Below are 18,746 nucleotides of genomic sequence, written 5' to 3'. Positions count from 1 at the left end.
GCTCCCCAGGGAAGACAGCTCCCAGAAGCCACAGGTGTAGCTCACCTGTTGGCTTCCCGATTCCATGAGCAGTAATGGTTGGGGTGTAGAAAGCAGCTCTCCAGCCTGTATTCAAACCGTAGTCTTTCTGCTGGGACTGACAATTTAGAAATGTTAGATGCTCCAAGAAGTGAACTGAAGCCACCAGCTCTTCCCATATGTCACTGCTGCCAGAAGTTAATGACTTTCAGTTGCTACTGATCTGAGCTTGTTTTATAACGAGCAACTAGTGACAAGCTACCTACCTCATTAATCCCAGAGCTATGAAAAACCTTTTTTAGTTCTCTTAGAATTATTCCATGCCTTTAGCAGAAGCATTTCACTGCTTCCAGAAGGCTGACGGATGTTGGGTAAGCAGACTCTTGTTCAGTGTGAGTTGTTTTGGTTTTTTTTATGTTATACTATGCAACATAGCTACAAGTGAGGAAATACTATCTTTGGTCAGTGATTTGGATGAGTAGTTACGTGTTTTTTTAGTTCTTAGTTCTAGAAAGGAAGCTAAAATGATTTTCAATTAAAATTAAAAACAAAGGAGTGGTATACAGTAGTAGTTCTCAACCTTCAAGTGTGATCCTGGAAAGTAAATCATTGAGGCAGCCCAGCTTTTTCCTACCAGATCACTCAGATGCAAGGACAGCATGATCTGAACTCATCTTAGGTTGCCCTATGCAAAATGGCAGATGCATCTGTTTAGTAGTCCAGTCTTCTGGCAATGAATAGTGTGACTCCTGGCACCATATGGGATAGATAGCAGAAGGGGTGTAGTTGCATAGATATGCTTCAAAAGGCATCAAACTTGCAAACCTGAAAAAAAAGTAACAGGATGCAGAAACTCAGCCATAGTGAAGCCAAAAACCAAACTGCTTCTTGCAAGGACTGGAGATAGTTTCAGCTAATTTCCAGCTGTGTTTCTAGAGCTGCTCCTATTCCTTTCCCACCTTATTTTTGCTTTCACTTTGGATGTAATGTGTGTGCTTTCCTTCCCACGTAGGAAACACTGGTTTGCTTTAAGGGGGCAGAGAAATGATACAAACTGTGCATCAGCAACAACTGAAACCCATAACCTGTATCAATAATAAGACTTTCCCTCCTTGCCCCTCCTGGGTTCTCCTGATTTTTTTTTTTTTTAATTGCTTTCTCATCCAACTAATTGATACTGCTTTTATACATAGTCTTAGTAGCTGAACTTCAGTGCTCCCAGCCTGACTTTTTTAGCTTGTGTTTGACTTCTGTAATAAGTGGGTCAAAACGCAGTTCACTAGAGACAAGTTAGTTTCCTACATCTGTTATTAATAGCTGACATTGCTGAATATTCTAGACAATCTCTCCTCCTCCCACATGCTTGCTTTCTTGCTCATACTTGCCCTCACTTGCTTGCACTTGCCCTCACTGTTGTTCTTCCTATCGCATTTTAGACTCACATTTTAGAATAAATGCCTATATTTTATTCTGTAATTACTGTCCTGGAACACTTTTTATTCCTTGTTACTTCTGTGAACTAAAGCTCAATGTGGACTGTGCGTGTGAGTTTTGGCTTTAAGTAGCGTCACTTGATTTTTCACCAGTTTCAGCTGTCTGACGTACATAAAATTACAGATCTACTTCTTGAAAATTTTGTGGGTTTTTTTAAGTTCTGAAATTTATTTTCCTCATTTCTTGTAAGAAAAACAAATGTGAATTTATCTGGTTACTCATACTTTCTTCCCCACCTTTCCATCCCCTCCCTCCAGTAATCAAAATATAAGGAGACCAAAGGCTGAAGATTTCTCTTTCATTTTGTCAGAAAACTCCTCTCCCTTTCAAATCAAGCCATTCTTATTTTTTAAAATAGCCAAACAACTAGAATTCATCTGTGTACGTGCCTTTGGTTCATTTTACTTCATAAAGTAGGGAGCATCTAATTTAATTTGTTCAGTAAAATATGGTTTGGAGGTGAAACTGTGTTTTGTATTCTCAGAGACATGATACAAGTGACTTCTTACACGTCTTTGTTGTTGAGGGAACACTCGGGACACATAGACTCGGATCCCACCCAGTAGAACATATCCAGGACACATAGACTCAGATCCCACCCAGATCCCTCCCAGTAGAACATATGACCTTGACCTGTCACATGAAGATAAACCACTTATATTAATATAAATCTGTGATTATTTTTTCTGCCTGTGACTGTTCATTTAGTATGTACTGATGTCCAGTGCAAGGGGCACACAAAGAAATGGGGAGGTTAAATAAGGACTTGCAGCATACAAAGAGAGAACTTATTCAGCTGAGCTTAACAGTGTACTCAACCTCAGGTCATTAAATTAACCTTAGTTTCATTTATAAATGTCACTATTATAAGTTGAAGGTCACAAATTCTAATCCTTGTTGAAAATCTGTCTATACTCTACGCACGTGTTTAGTTCTAAAGTCTTAGGAGTAAATATTTTGGCTGATTTTCATAAGTCCTAAGAGTTGTTCTTAAGGACTTTTTTAATAATTTGAAAAAAAAATCATATAATTACCTTCCTGGTACTTGTACACATGTTTAGAAGAAGTACAAGAAAATGTGATATGTATTTTGGGAAGGAGAATGGGTAGTATCACAGATGGCCTTTCTGTTAATTTATTTTATAGTTTTTTTCTGAATTTTAACATTCAGATGTTATCAGCATGTTGACTGTTAACCAGTATTGTAACACTCCCTGCAAAGATTCACCTAGTGGAATTATTTTACTGAACTCTTAACTTCTGGTTCTAAAAAAGATTTGAAGCTGCTTTTTTTTTCTTTTTCTTTTTTTTTTTAAACTAACTAGTGCAGTCCTTTGTTACTGTGGTAAACACAAATGGGTACCTTAAAAATTCTGCAAACATAAAAGCTAAATTGTCTTGACATCAGATGTTCCAGGGTAGGTTTCTGACTAAAATGGAGTGTAGACCGTTTTGCCAGCCCTAAAGGGATAATTTAATGAATGCACTAGTTTCTGGTATAGTTTCTTCATTATTGCAAGTAAGAAGATTTTTTTAAAATTACTTGATTGAAGCCAAGGTAAATTTTCCCAACCATTAAATGAGGCTAACATGCATTTTTCTCCTTTATGAAAGCAATAAAATCCCTGTATTTTTTTGTGTGATCAACTTTTTTAAAAAAAAAATTGGCCATATGAAGGGGAATTTCCTACTGCCATATGGGGGAAAGACAAAATAATCATCTTTGATAGTAATTTTTAATATCACTCTGGTGTAGTTGTCAGTCATTCTGTTTTTTTGCTTTTTATATCTAAAATGCCTGTGGAGCCCTCTTGTTCTTAGGGAGTAGGAAATCACAAATGACCACGTTTCTCCCAGGCTCTGACAACTGCCTGTTTTCATCCACAGCTGTAGAATTCACCTGTAATAATGCACTGTGTATTTAAGGTACTACAAATATCAGTGAACAACCTTTAATAGGACATAACAATTCTCAGGACGTGTTGGTAAAAGTTTCCCAGAAGAGACTATATTTCAGCTAGAAAAGGGCAAACCTGCCAACTTATTTTGAGATTAGAAGCACAATCAGTGAGAACGTTCTGCCAGCTGCACAAAAAGATATCGAAGATCTTCAGATGAAGCATTGCCCTTTTTCCAGAGTAATATCTAATTACTAATGCTTGCCCAAGAATAGCCATGCTGCTTTCATGCTTCTCACCTTTTCAATACCTGCATCTTTAGACTTGGACTTTAAGATCAGGAACATCTGGCATAACCTTTAGAGTTTAATTTTTTTGTGTAAATTAAGTAAAGAAAAATGGTTTATTATCCATTAACAATAAAGCTAACAGGTCACCCTTGGCAGTGACTAATAATCTCCAAAAGATAACTCCATGATGAAAAAAACATGATATTTACTTAATGGCAGTGTTCTGCTTCTCAGTTGTTTGAGCTACAGATGTGCAAGACTCCAGATGTTAGCTTAAGGCTCAGATTTGCTGTATTTTCAAGCAGGAGCCCTCTGTTTTGTATTGCAGAAGGAAAAGGAGACTTTTTTCTTTTCCTATTAAAGGTCATGTTGTTTTTCAGAAAATGTGCTCAGTATTTCTCCTTTTGTCACATTAGCATATTAGCCTTTGAGGGGAGAAATGCAGTGAGCTTCTCTCAATCGTGTAATGGCTCTCTTCAGGATGTTACGCCGTCTCCTACAGAAATGAGGAGCAGGATTGACAAGATGACTACAAACAGTCATCTTATTTAGGCAGAGTCAGTGCCAAACTCTCCATGTAACAGGATGGAAGGATTAATAACTCGATACTACTAGAAACAGAATTTAATAGAACCTGATTTTTCTGGAGTTCATGATCTCCAAAAGCTGCCAGTAGTAGACAAACTGATGAAGTGGGCAGTAGATAAGTGGACAGGGAGGTGTACTGAAAAGTAACTGAACTGCTGGGCTCAGAAGATTATGACAGCAGCGTGACATCTAGCTGGAGGCCATTCACTAGTGGTGGAACCCAGGGTTGGTTGTAGACAACCAACATTCTTGATGTAGACAACAGGGTAGAGTGCACCCTCAGCAAGTCTGCAGAAAATGCAAAGCTGGGCAGAGTGGTTGATACGCCACATTGCTGGGTTGCCATTCAAAGGGACTTTGATAAGGTGGAGAAATAGGCCAACAATAACCTCATGAAGTTTAACAAAGGGATATGCAAAGTCCTGTACCTGGTGAAGAAGAACCATATGCACCAGTGCAGGCTGAGGGCTGACTGTCTAAGCAGCAGCTTTGCAGAAAAGGCCTTGGGGGTCCTGGTGGGCCAAAAAAATTGAATGCGAGCCAGTAATGCACCCTTGTAGCAAAGACGACTTATTAGGAAGAACATTGCCTGCGGGTTGATGGAGGTGATCCTTGTGCTCTACTCATTCCTGGTGAGACCACATCTGGAGTGTTGTGTCCAGATCTGGCCTGTTCAGTATGAGAGGAGACATGGACATACTGGAGCAAAGGTCACAAAGATGATTAAGGGAGTCATATGGGGACAGACAGGGAAAAGCTGAGAGAGCTGGGAATTTTTATCCTTGAAGAGAAGGCTCAGCATAAGAAAAAATTTTGCTACAGGGAGAGTCAAAACACTGGAAGACACTGCCTGAAGAGGTGGTAGAGTCTCCATCCTTTGAGATGTTCAAAAGTCAACTGAACATGATTCTGTACAACCTGCTGTAATTGACCCTGCTTGAGCTGAGTGGGGGTGGTTTGGACTAGGCAATCACCAGAGATCCCTTCATAGATAATCTGTGATTCTGTAAACTTGGTATAGTCCACGACTCCCTGGTACAGTACTAAGTGGAAACCATTCTAGCTTTTTCATAGAGCATGAGGCCAGTGTTTATTTGACCTGAAAAAAGGGCAGATTCGTTGTGCTTTTGACTAGACTGATCCAAGAAAATAGGAACAGAACTGCAGTTTTATTGTGCCAGACCTGTTTTCTAGCTGCTTCCACAATATTGACTCCCTTAAATGGAGACAGAAATTAAGTTTCAAGTGCTGAACATATCCAATTAAGAGAGATTGCTGAGTAATTATTTTGCAAAGCTCCTAATCTGCAAACGCTTTTCTAATCGATAGCTGCTTCTGTTCAATATAACCCCAAGGTGACTGTATTCTGTCAGCTGAGAGTGAGGCATGGCGCTCTTGAAAACCTGGAAAGATTCACGTCTTCAGGAAAAAAAATGATTTTTTTTTCATTACACCCTAGAGTAGCATGAAATTCAGCACTCCTCATTCTCTCCACTTTCTGGTATACTCACCTCTTAGCTGCACAAGGTTTCTGAAATACTCTTTTTCTCCTGTTTGTGCCATGATTCAAGGGTCATTCCCTGAAAGAAGACAAAGGCGGGACATCTGCTGGTAGGTAAATGCTTGCACATCCTCCCCAAAACCTTTGTGTGTGCCACTTCAGTCATTAACTTAGACCAAACCAAGAAGTGACATGTCTAGAGAACTTCCTGCAGCGCTGTGAGTGAATTACAGAATCACAGAATCAACCAGGTTGGAAGAGACCTCTGGGATCATCGAGTCCAACCGTTGCCCTCACACCACCCTGTCAACTAGACCAGGGCACTAAGTGCCATGTCCAGGCTTTTCTTAAACACATCCAGAGATGGTGACTCCACCACCTCCCTGGGCAGCCCCTTCCAATGGCTAATGACCCTTGCTGAGAAGAAATGCTTCCTAATGTCCAACCTGAACCTCCCCTGGCGCAGCTTGAGGCTGTGTCCTCTTGTCCTATCGCTTTTTGCGACATGCTGGCAAAATTCAACCATGTACATTACAATGTGTTTATACTATAGTGAGTTTTAGCCTGTGTTTCATGAAAAGGAGTCTCCTTGAACTTACCTGCAATGTGTAGTGTTCTGATTAATGAATATTCATACGTAGAAAATGGCGTCTGCTGTGACAGACATTGGAAGAACAGTAATTGGTTTCAGGATTGATGGACGTTTATGCTGCAGTCTACCCCAGACAGTGCGTGCTGGAAACATTATCATCCTGCTTCCTTTGTCACAGCTTGAAATGAGTGGAAATGATTTAATTTTTCTTTGTGCAGATTAAGTGACAGTTGTTAATTTCACACCACTTTTCTGCCAAGTCTCTCTCTAGGTGGCACAGAAAATTGTTGCACTTGGTGAAGCTCTTACTTAACCCTGTTGTCTAGGGACAAGCGTCACTGGTTCAGAAGATGCTCCTGACTAGCGTGGAATTGCTTTTATTTTACTTCAGCACTGCATCAGAGCCAGCTGGTTCTCCTCTATGACCCTGATCAGAGACACGTACCCATGCTCAATACTTGTCACTCAACCAGTGGGAACAGTAAAGGTTGTTCAACATATTGCTCCAAAAGGAGCTGCAGTCACATCAGGTCCCCTGAAATCTCTCTGCCTGGAAGATGCAGGCAGATAATCAGAGGAGGAACTATCAAGGAAATGACCAAACCCACAAATGCTTGGGAAAAGAGATGGATAATGTCAGGCCTCCAAACAGCATTTCTATTACATCCTTCATTTATTGAGTGAGGTACCTGTTCAAATGGTATTGTAAGAAAGGAATAAACATTCAGATGACAACAATTATAACCTGCAAGACGGGGGTGTCTGTTACAGGAATGCAGTGGAATTTTGTCTTGCAAGGCATGATGAATTTTTGCATAATGCTGTATATTAAACTTTATTTGCATTGTTTTTTTCCCCCAAATGAATCAGTACTTCAAGGGCACGTACTTAAAACCAGATGGATTTACAGATGGAACAAGGCCGTTATAGATTTTTATGTCATCTTTTTGTGCTTTGAGAGAAAGTAGGAAAAATTGCCCCAATAAGTAAAATTGCCAATTAATATCTAAGAACTTACACATGGCAATCACATGTAAAACCAATTTGATCCCATTGATCAGACGGAGGCTGAGATCAATGGATTTTTTTTGATCATTAGAGTAGCACTCCTTTGTATCTGACACTTACCCCATGGTGTGCCCTGTGCCTGGTGAACATAATTTCATCAGTTCTCGCAGGGCAGCAAAACTGTATTACAAGGTGCTGTTTGTGACGGGATGAAAAAAAACAAACCCTCAACAAAAGCACGTTGTGCAAGTTTAGGTGAAACACAACCTCTCTGTATCAGTGCGCTTCACTGAAGTCTGTGACTGAAATGCTTTTGTGTAACTTGAGGGTGTCAGGATTTAGTTATTGCTTGTGAACAATGTTGGGAATCTTTGACAGAATACATAGCTTAGGAGCAGACTACTCCTGTATTCTGTGTATGTGTGTCTAGGTCTCTTATTCTAAGAAAAAACCTCTTTCCTTTTCGTGGTTAGTGAGATTTATGCAGTTGGCAGGCGTTTCAGGTTGTAATTATGAGTAGCTGGATGTTAACCCAAACATTTGCTGTCTTTGCACACATGAAATAAGCAATAGGGAGAAAAAAAACAAAAGGGACAAACTCAGCTTGCTTGGTTATATAAAGAAATTAAATGACTACTGCTGCCCATCAAGTTTATCACTGCAATAGGGACTCCATTCTCCTGATGAGTTGCTGGTGCCAAGGCTATTACATGTTGTCCCTATCATCAAATCAGCTTTCTATACTAATTAGAGCTGTTGGAGTGCTCTGTTGGCATCTCTTGTGCAGATTGGCTGTAGCTTTGAACGTAGGCATAAATACGTGACTCTGTCAGTGTAAATTCTCAGTACCATTTATTTTGATACCTGGAAAGTGAAAGAATAGGGCTTATTATTTTTGGCTTCTTTCTGCTGCTTTAATTAAAATCAATAACTGTCACCATGATGATGGATGGTCTTCCAAGGCAAAGAGATTGGCCTGTTCAGAGAGAATAGAGAGCTGAAGGGAAGGGAGTTATAAGATCATGAAGTGTCTTACCTGCTGGATATGATGTCAGAATCTTTCAAAAATTAATGTTTTGCATTTCTTATGGAGAGAAAAGGTGAAAGGATAGACAGAGTTGGATAGTATTTGAAAATACAGAACTGTTTGATCAGGAGTTGTCTGCTTTTTAACACAGTCTCAGAGCTGAATGGAGAGATCCTGTTCTGAGCACTGACCTTGACTTTTGCTGATTCCACATTTCCAACCCGATGGGATTTTCAGACTAAATCACATAGAGAACTCTGTCACTCCTTAAGCTCCGTTTTGACAAACAGTCACCATTCTGGATACGGCCCACCATACCTCTTGTATTCATTTAAAAATTAACTTAAATTTTAAAATGTGCATTTGAACCGATGGTCTCACTTGCTTGGGAATAAATGGAATGAACACATGAGGTATCCTTTATACTGTTTGTGCCACACCTGGCAAATGCAGAGTCTTACTGACTGTGGAATTGTTTAATGTGCAGAAGACACCACTGCTCTAATATATGTAAGAAATGAATATATCAAATGTATCCTATAAATAAAGCAAGCTATTCTATTAGGCTGTCTTTCAGAAAGGTAAAATGCAGTTTGGTGGTGTCAGAAACTATTTCCTTTTTCTTCTCTTCTATTACTCCTTTTTAGTAGGTCAATCTTTATCCTATTTCATTTTCCCACAAAACTCAAATCATCAGAGTAACTTTTAGGGCCGCTTTCTTTAAGGCAGGAGAACTTTCATGATGGACGATTACTTGCTTTAGAATTTTGGGCTAAGTTATGGGGGAATGGATTAAACTGTAAAGTATTAAGAGGGTCTTGGAAGTCTACTAGTTTTCATTCATGGAACAATGCAGGGTTCTGTGGGACTGGAAAAACAGAACGCTGAAATTCTCAATAAAGCTATCACAAAGCAACACAGTTTTTAGCTTAAATAGGGATGCCAGAGCCAGAAAGCATAATTTACACAGAAACTGAGAAAATATAGTTAGCTTTATCTGAAGTTGATTTAAACTTTATATTACTACAGAACGGAAGTTAGTAATTAATTAAAAAGTGAGTTGTTATCAAGCAGCTCTTGAGCTGGAGGCTTGATTTCTCTTTCTTGCTTTCCAGTCATAGTCTGTCTCCTCTGTATTGCGTGCAGTTGTTTTCTGTTCCTGCTAAGCCAGTTGGACCACTCAGGGAGTAAGGGCTCATGATTCAGGGTGTGTTCATACTGCCACAGAATCACAGAATCACAGAATGTCAGGGATTGGAAGGGACCTCGAAAGATCATCTAGTCCAATCCCCCTGCCGGAGCAGGATTACCTAGACCATATCACACAGGAATGCGTCCAGGCGGGTTTTGAATGTCTCCAGAGAAGGACACTCCACAACCTCTCTGGGCAGCCTGTGCCAGTGTTCAGTCACCCTTACAGTAAAGAAGTTTTTCCTCAAATTTAAGTGGAACCTCCTGTGCTCCAGCTTGCACCCATTGCCCCTTGTCCTGTCAAGGGATGTCACTGAGAAGAGCCTGGCTCCATCCTCTTGACACTTGCCCTTTACATATTTATAAATATTAATGAGGTCACCCCTCAGTCTCCTCTTCTCTAAGCTAAAGAGACCCAGCTCCCTCAGCCTCTCCTCAGAAGGGAGATGTTCCACTCCCTTAACCATCTTCGTGGCTCTGCGCTGGACTCTCTCTAGCAGTTCCCTGTCCTTCTTGAACTGAGGGGCCCAGAACTGGACACAATATTCCAGATGCGGCCTCACCAGGGCAGAGTAGAGGGGGAGGAGAACCTCTCTTGACCTGCTAAGCACACCCCTTCTAATACACCCCAGGATGCCATTGGCCTTCTTGGCCACAAGGGCACACTGCTGGCTCATGGTCATCCTGTTGTCCACTAGGACCCCCAGGTCCCTTTCCCCTACGCTGCTCTCCAACAGGTCTGTCCCCAACTTGTACCCATACATGGGGTTGTTCTTGCCCAGATGCAGGACTCTACACTTGCCCTTGTTATATTTCATTAAATTTCTCCCCGCCCAACTCTCCAGCCTGTCCAGGTCTCTCTGAATGGCTGCGCAGCCCTCCGGCATCTCAGCCACTCCTCCCAGTTTTGTGTCATCAGCGAACTTGCTGCCACGTCTATCTTAATATTTTTCTTGATAGGCAGAACAGCTTCTGAGGTTGGTACTATTGACAGACCAATAAACACAGGGAGGGTGAAAATAGAAAAAAATAAAAGGTGGGGGACTTAACTAGAGCTGGTTGCACGTTAGTGCCTTTATTTTGTATTTTGTGTGACACTGTGATTGAGGTCATGAGGCTGATTTAAACTGTGATTTTAGCTTGGCGCTTCAGGGTATGCTTGAGCCCCAACTCTCTGATCACTCATGCGGCAGAATTCATTGTCTTTCTCCAGTCTGAAGTTATCCAACTGTCTCCTCTTGTCCTATAAAACCTGAGAACTTGAACTTTTATAGTTGCCTTCAGCACAAGCATCTCAGACCTCTCTACATAGTTTTTGTAATGTACTTGTGAGGTCGATGCAAAAACAGATGAGGGGAAACTGGAATTAAGGGAATTACTCAGGTTTTTGTTATTAGAAAATGGAGAAACCGCAGAGTAGCTTGGCACTTTGCTGACTCCATCCAGCCTTATCCAACACTTAAAAAAATTCTGTTGTTATGGTATACCTACATCATTCTTCCAGTGCTGTTTTAAGAAGCTACCCCCAAACTGGTAGGGCACAGGTTGGGAGGAATCACTGGGTGGGATTAGCACTGTAGGCCACGTTAAAGTGTTTTCTGACTGTATGGTGATTTACATTTTATGCATCCAATATGTTAGTTATTTATAAATTATCTGTATTCTTTCTAACAGAATGTGAAGAAAAACGGAGATTATTTCATGCATCAGAGTATCCATGCACACAATAAATTCCCAGGAGAGGGAGCAAATTTGGGGAGTATGGGAAGTCTGGAGCAGAGTCTGGTGTGCAACTAGAGGTTACATTATGAAAAAAAAACCAAAAACAAACAAACAAACAATATCTGAAGACTAGAGTGAAATTTCCCTTTGGATATATGGAGAGAGGTAATTGTGCTCGTCCTTTTCACTGAGCCTGGCTGCTTGCTGACCTGGCCAAATATATGTAGAACATAATTTTTAAAATTATTGCAAGTAACGTGTTTTATTTTTTCACATATTCCTTTTCTACCTGGATGCCATTTTGTTTCCTGTTAAGGAGATACTAGGCAAAAACTGAATTATTGCAGCCATGCAAATGGGATGGCTGATGTTTCTTAGCTGGTCTAAAAGGGAGGATATGATAATTACTTGACAGATTGAGCAATGGGTATTTTATTTCTTAGTCTCTCTAATTTCATTATTACTCAACATTCTCTTACAATGCAATGAACATCAGCATTCATTGATTTCTATTAGAAATGTAGAAAAAAAAAGCCTCAAGAATGCAGCAAAGGCCTAATTTTGTGCCTTTGGGTGCCCTGGATATTGATATTGATATTTTTCAAGAGCTTTCTGGGGAGGCTTCTTTTAAGTTTGTTAGTTTGCAAAGTTTTTCCTGAATAAATCTGTGTCATATAGACCTTCCCTGACAGGGTCCATTCCGACCTTTTATATTTAGTGCTCCTGTAAAGAAAGGCACAAGGTATATGGTAGTAAGGGATGGATGAAATGTCCACATACCTGGAATTGATATGCTAGGTGGTCATAGGGTTATTTTGTGAGCTCATAATAATTTTTTTTTGCAACCTCCCCATGAATTGGATTAGGATAATGGTTGTATATAATTAAGCAAGGCCTTGTTTTGTTGACCCTAATAGCAGCATGTTGTGTGTTTCATAAGAAGCAACAAAGAGAACTCAATACCCAGTATTTCTTAAATTCCTAGTTCTAGCTGAAAATGTTTAGCCTCAAACTAATAGGACTTACGGGTCTTTCTCAAATCAGTAATAACTAATAATGCTTTCTCAAGGCGTTTACGAGTGCTTCTAGTTATGGAGGTTCAGCAGAGCCTCCTTGGATACAGCAATTTCTGAAGTATTGTGGCTCCACCTTCTGAATGCATAGCTTTAATGTGTCATACCTGTCTTTCCCAGTCATCAGTTGCTTTATAAATCATGGCAGTTGATAGCATATTGGCTTCCCAGAAGACAATTAGACAAGCCTTCTTTTCTTTTCCCTCATCTTTCATTCCATCTGAACCTGTGTCTTCTACATGTTAATTTTAATGTAAACCTTTTTTGGTTTTTTCTTAAGGTTACGTAGTGTCTGCAGCTCAGTGCATTAGAGGTGCCCTGCAATCTGGGGCAGACAAGTTATAAATCAGTAATTTAATAAGTCATACATAAAACAAAGCTGCATAGATTTATTTTGGTTTAAAATTGAGTAGGGTCAGCTGTGTGAGCAATGTATCTGCCAACTATTGTCATTTTCCTGTCTGGGCGAGCTCATTTATCTTGGTTAGTAAACAACTTAAAAGGCAAAGGAGGTGGATGGCTTAAGGGAGTGTTATTAGGACACAGAATCTCTGATGTCTTGCCTAAATCCAGGCCAAATCACTTTTTAGAAATCTCCCACCAGTAGGCAGTTAGGGGATGCAGCTGAATATATGACTGTTATTAGACAGGTGACAGTGGAATAGGCAGTTATCACAGCTAGGGGGGTCTGCACAGTTAAATCAATCAAATTCAAGATGTCTGCAGAGAAAACAATAAAAATGCAAGCTTGTAAATGCTGATAATCATCCATATTTGAGGTGCATGCATTCAGTTGTACAGTCTTAAAATTTAAGGGCCAGTGACTGGAAACCTTAGGCATAGCTGATGATCCTAAAACTACTTTTTCCCCCACTTTAATCCCAAATTCTATGGTATGGGGAATGCTTTGTATTCTCTGGTGTGAAGCTATATGATTTCTTGATATGTGAAGCAGCTCAAATAAGCTACAAAAGCAAAAAACTAGTAAACAGGTTGTTTAGTTTTCTAGTCACTTCATTTCTTGTGCCATCAGTTCAGCAGCCCTATAACAAGAAATAGCACAGCAATTTGGAAATGAAGTAGTTTAAGCATGGATACACAAACGTTCTGGATGGTGGGGAAGGGCGTTCTCTCTTGAAGGACCACAGTAAAACCACTATAAATTAAAAACATATAATCTGCCTGCATATAAAAGCCAGCAGGAGCTTGCAAAGCATTTCTGGGGCTATTAAAAATGACTATATTTCCCAGGAGAACGCATTACCCTAAGAGCACCCCTGTGGACTCCAAGGACTCCGTTTACATTTGAGGAGTATCTCAAGGGTAGCTGCTTCCTCTCCGAAAGGAGCACTGCTTCGCTCTTTTTTCTGAAGGCAGCACATACTTAAAAGGACGTTTTTAAAGGAGAAAAATAAATACGTGTGTTGTAGAATATACCACTTTGTATGTCAACATCTGCAAAGCTACTTGTCACATCGGCTGTAGATCTTGGACGATTCTATTGTGAAGGAGTTTGAAACACATGAATCATGGGAATTGATAATGGAAAACTCCTATTAGGGTCATGTATACTACACAGTATTCAGACTGCAATAAATCTCTCTAGTCCTATTGCACCTTTTTTCATTTAAGTAGTATATTTCCAATGTACTTCTCTCTTTTCCTCCAGAAGACTGTTTCACAATGCACTATATTTTACTAATAACCTAATTTCTGGAAGTCTTTATTTTCTTGTATAAATAAGCAGATAGATTAAGTTGTGGAGTTTCTTTTCCTGCTGTGAAATGGGTGATGATGTGAATCTGTATTTCCTAGATGAAATTCAGCACCTGAAAGGGTGCAGAATTAGGCCTCAAGTCTGTTCTGTAGAAATGTTCTTCAGCTTTGCAAATAAAAAATGCAGTGAGCTGTAATGCTTCTGCTATTCATTCTTCACAACATGGAACAAAATGTACAGTAAAAACTTCATGAAATAGAGGTCAGCAAAGAAGTCTAGCAAGCCAGTTAGAGGTTTTCCTAGAAAGCTGTCAAATCAAGGAGTACTAAGTGTAGCACGGGCAGATGAGACCTGCTAACTGTCTTACTAAAGCTGCAGATTTCTCATGAGAGGCAAATTTTTTCTCAATGTGCAAGGTGTCCGAGTGCAGGAGTCTCTGCTGGATGGTAGTGGTATGGGTATGTGAACGTATGAAGGCTACTGTTAAAAACCACTAGGAAACAGTTGGAGATGCACTAATTGGGTATTTGGAAATGCAGAATAGCTCTTTTGGCTCTGTGAAGTTGACAACAGAGAGCTGCTTAGACATTTTCTTAAACTTCCAGAGGTTCTCTTTCCCACACATTTTAGAAAAAGAGAAGAAACAGCACCGATCTGAGGTCAGCTTGGTTGTTCACATGACTTCCAGGATCAATTTTTTGTGAAAGATAAGCATGCTGCGCTTGACCGTCTTAAGAACTGCGCTATTGGCCTACCAAAACAGCAGAGCAATGCAACCAAGTCTCTGAATTAAGAGGCTGGACATAAGTGAATGTCAAAATTATTTAATTGTGCAGTTTATATTACACAAGACTAAGAAATTAGATAAAAATAATTTGACAAATGCCTTCCCCTATTAGAGAAAAAAAAAGACAAGCAGACTTTGCACAAACAGGAAAGGAAAATTAAAAATATAGTTTGAAACTTTTTTCCATGTGTTTCACATTGTCTAGCATTACATTTTCCTTAGTTACTTAAGCAGACCATTTCTGTTGCAAGATTGAAGATGAAAGGCCAAAGATCAAATCTAATGTAATATTTTTTTTAAAAATATTTTTTATAAGATAATGTTTATGAAAGCTTGAAATTATTCAAAGTTCGTAAGCATCACTACAGCACAGCTTTGTGAGATTGCTACCACTAATATTAGTTTCTACTTTATTACTGGATGAGGATCTACATTATCCATATCATCTGTTATCCTAAGGGGAAGAAATAGAGGCCTCAGCTCTTTTAGTAATTGCTACTTTTTCAGTATTTCTCATTTTGGTACCTCGAGTTCTTTGTATGAAAACTGACTGCATGTGAAAGGGCTGAAAGAACAAGATGTTCCTGTTTCAGTGGCTGATGGTATCTGTTAGTAGTTACAGTATCAGTGATAATGCTGGAAATTTGTGAGAGAAGCACAATTCTAATAAACTACAGGGAAAGTGAAAAAGTTTCCTAAGAAAGGATTTATCTTCCAAATTAAGAGGTAACTGTTGATGTTGCTGTAGAGTTAAAATAAATGTCTAAAAGCTTAAAGCCATTAGTTGATTAAGTAGGAAGCTGCATAAATGAAGGAAAAAAAAATACGTGATGGTTTTTTTTTAACCTATTATTGCAAAACAAACTGTGAGTGCAACCAAATTTATGAAGGCTTGAATAATATTGTTCTCTAAATATTGTCCTTTTTTCTTTCTTGATAAGCAATCACTCAAGGAGATAAAGTCAAATGTATCCATAGCTTGACCTTGTTTCAGGTTTCTAATATGTCAGACAAAGGGTCAAAATTTGGTAGTTGTTCCTCTGGGATTTTTTTTTTGTTGTGATTTTTTATTTTTAAATTGTGAAAAACAGTTGTTGGGAAGAGCTAGTCAGAGTTATCAGTCGTCTGACTACTGCATTCTCAGACTGAGAACTTGAAACTGTTCAGTGGAAGAAGTGTGTCTTGGCTTTTAATTTGTATAGTTCTTAATAAAATACTTAACAAAAAGAAAAAAAGCTAGTTATAATACAGACCTAACAGAGGGCTCCTGATCAGGAGGATCTGAGAAGGTTCAGATTTTTCAGGATTTCTACACACAAAGCACATTTTAATGAGAAGTGCTATGGCAATGGTTATGTTTTTTTAAACTAGAAACCTTTCTTCTACTTTTGCCTTACGAATTGGTAAGCTTGAATACTGCAGCAAAGCAAAGGGGCTCCTTAGTGACCCAGGAGAGCAGCTGGGTCTGGTCTGTTGGAAAACAATACAATAATGCTGCCTTCTCACCAAAGGGGTCCAGCCAAGAAAATCATGCCAAGGATAGCAGCATGTTGGAGATAGAGAGGCTACCAGAAGGCATGAGAAGTCCTGAAGGCTTTCCTTAACCAGCCAGTAGACCTGAAGAAGCAAAAAGTGTGTTCCAAAGAAGGGCTCCCAGTTCTTTGCTTAATTACATGGGACTGTCCCTGTTCTCTAAAATAAACCAGCTTGAGACAGCAGTTAACCGAAGTAATTACAGTATTTGTTTGCCTGACCTAGAAAACAGGAAAACAATGAAACTCTCTTACTCCCATTCCTGACCAAGACAAAAACAACCCACCCTCAAACCCAAAACCTAGAAGGTCCGGTCACCCTCAGTTTAAAGAAGCATTAGACAAAAAAAGTGGATGATTCTCTTGTAATGGTTTGGCAAACTACACTATGTGTGAATACTTGTAGTCATGTATGGCTGTGAAAGACTTCACAAGGATATTCTGTGGGTGCCACTATGGGTTCAAGAAGGTCAGTCAAAGGCTGAAGTGACTTTGAGAAGATCATGACCATCTTCCTGAGACAGTGAGCCCTGAATAGAAGGCAGATGTCAGTCTTCCTTCAGATGTTAATCCAGAAGGGGAGGAAGGTACAACTGGTCCCAAACCTTGAATTCTTAGGGCTTGAGAGTTTTGGTTTTTCTGCCTTGTTCCTAGGAAGGTGTCTAGATCTGCAGAGGTTTGTTGGCTCACTTATAGTCGAATTTCATTGCCACTGGTACAGGTGAGTTAGAAAATACCCTACTGCAACTAACAGCTTTGTAAATAGATAGCATTTTGCAAACCATATATGTTGACATGTCTGAGTGTTCTTACTTTTTTGTTCCCAGAAAAAGCAACCTTGGAAACAGAAGCCAGCTGTGGAGTAAGTCAGCATGGTCTTAATAGGTGAAAAGATACTCCCCATACTATGTTTATGGGGAAGATTTCCATAGAAGTGGTCTAAGGTTTGATCATTGCTAGCTTTTCGTCCTTTGCTTCCACTCATTCAATATTCATCCATCAGAAAAGCTAGGAAAGTTTGAGCTATCAATGATTCCTTCTTGGTTCTAGGAACTATATGACTCACTAAGAGATATAGTTTTTTTTCTCAGTGATAATTTTTTTTTTAGTTACCAGCTAACTTTTTTGGGGAATCCCAAAAGAAGGAAGCTCAGTACAATTTTTGATGATAATAAACCAAGTTCTGTTGTGTAAGCATTAGCTGGAGTAAAACTAGTAGTTAAATGTTTCCCCTTGTATGCAGGTATCCTTAGCACCAGGCTCAACATTGTCTTTCACAAGCTTGCACCACCATGGTTCTGCTTGTACAAAGCACTTAAATAAAGTCAAGAGTAGAATACAAAAGCGACTTCTAAGACAGCTGTTGAAGATAATAAACTGATTTAATTTCTTAATTAAAATCGTAGCTTCCTGCTCCATTCGCTGTAGCACTCAGCTCCTTGGGTCACTCCTGTGAAGGCGTCTTCTGTTGTGCCAAGACAAAATCACACATACACCAAGTGGAGTATACAACAATTACCTGTTATTAATTCACACAGTAATGAGCTGGGACTAACACACTGTTGGGTGGAGATTTTATGTTCACTGTCTGGCGTTTTCCCACAATGACTCTGTGCTGTCCATACAGCTTCCAGTCAGACGTAGAAGAGTAAAACTCCACAGCGCCTTGGGATGGAACGATCCACAGTTTTGCTGAGCTGCCGTTTCCTCCTCTCTGCTTTTTCTCTCAGGTTTTTTATTTTGTCACATTTTCTGAATCTTTGATCTTCTTACTTGAAAACTGTTACTAAAGTTTTAGCTTGCCCCTTTTACTTCTGTGTTGTGCCTTCACTTCTACTTCCTTCTCTTCCGTGACTTAGTAGCCTACAATCTCTCTTGCCTTCAGACTAAGGTGAGAGCATAACTATGGTTTCATCATTATTCATTAAAACTGGCCCCAGTCACGTATTTCCCCTGCCTTCCATTGCATATTTAAGAAAAAAAGGCATTAGAAGTCCTACTTATACTCATTATGGATATACAAACAGTGCTTGAAACTAAACGAAAACTTCTAATTTCCTAAATTGTGTTTGGCAGCTGTGATATAAATGGGCTTTTGGTTACATTTTTTTACATCGTGACTGAAAATTCAGTTAAAATTTAGCACTAATAGGCTGTGTAGAGCTAACAGATTGCTTCATCTTTTTGTCATCAGACTGAATTAATTTCTTATTTCAAAGCCCTCTGGATTCAACAGCCTTGGCTGATTTAATAAATGCAGTTTGTCACTGCCCTGTGTAAAAGTGGTCATTCTAGTCTCCAGGTCATG

This window comes from Nyctibius grandis, chromosome 2 (genome assembly GCF_013368605.1).
Source record: "Nyctibius grandis isolate bNycGra1 chromosome 2, bNycGra1.pri, whole genome shotgun sequence".
Taxonomy (NCBI): Eukaryota; Metazoa; Chordata; class Aves; order Nyctibiiformes; family Nyctibiidae; genus Nyctibius; species Nyctibius grandis.
This window is presented reverse-complemented; position numbering follows the sequence as displayed.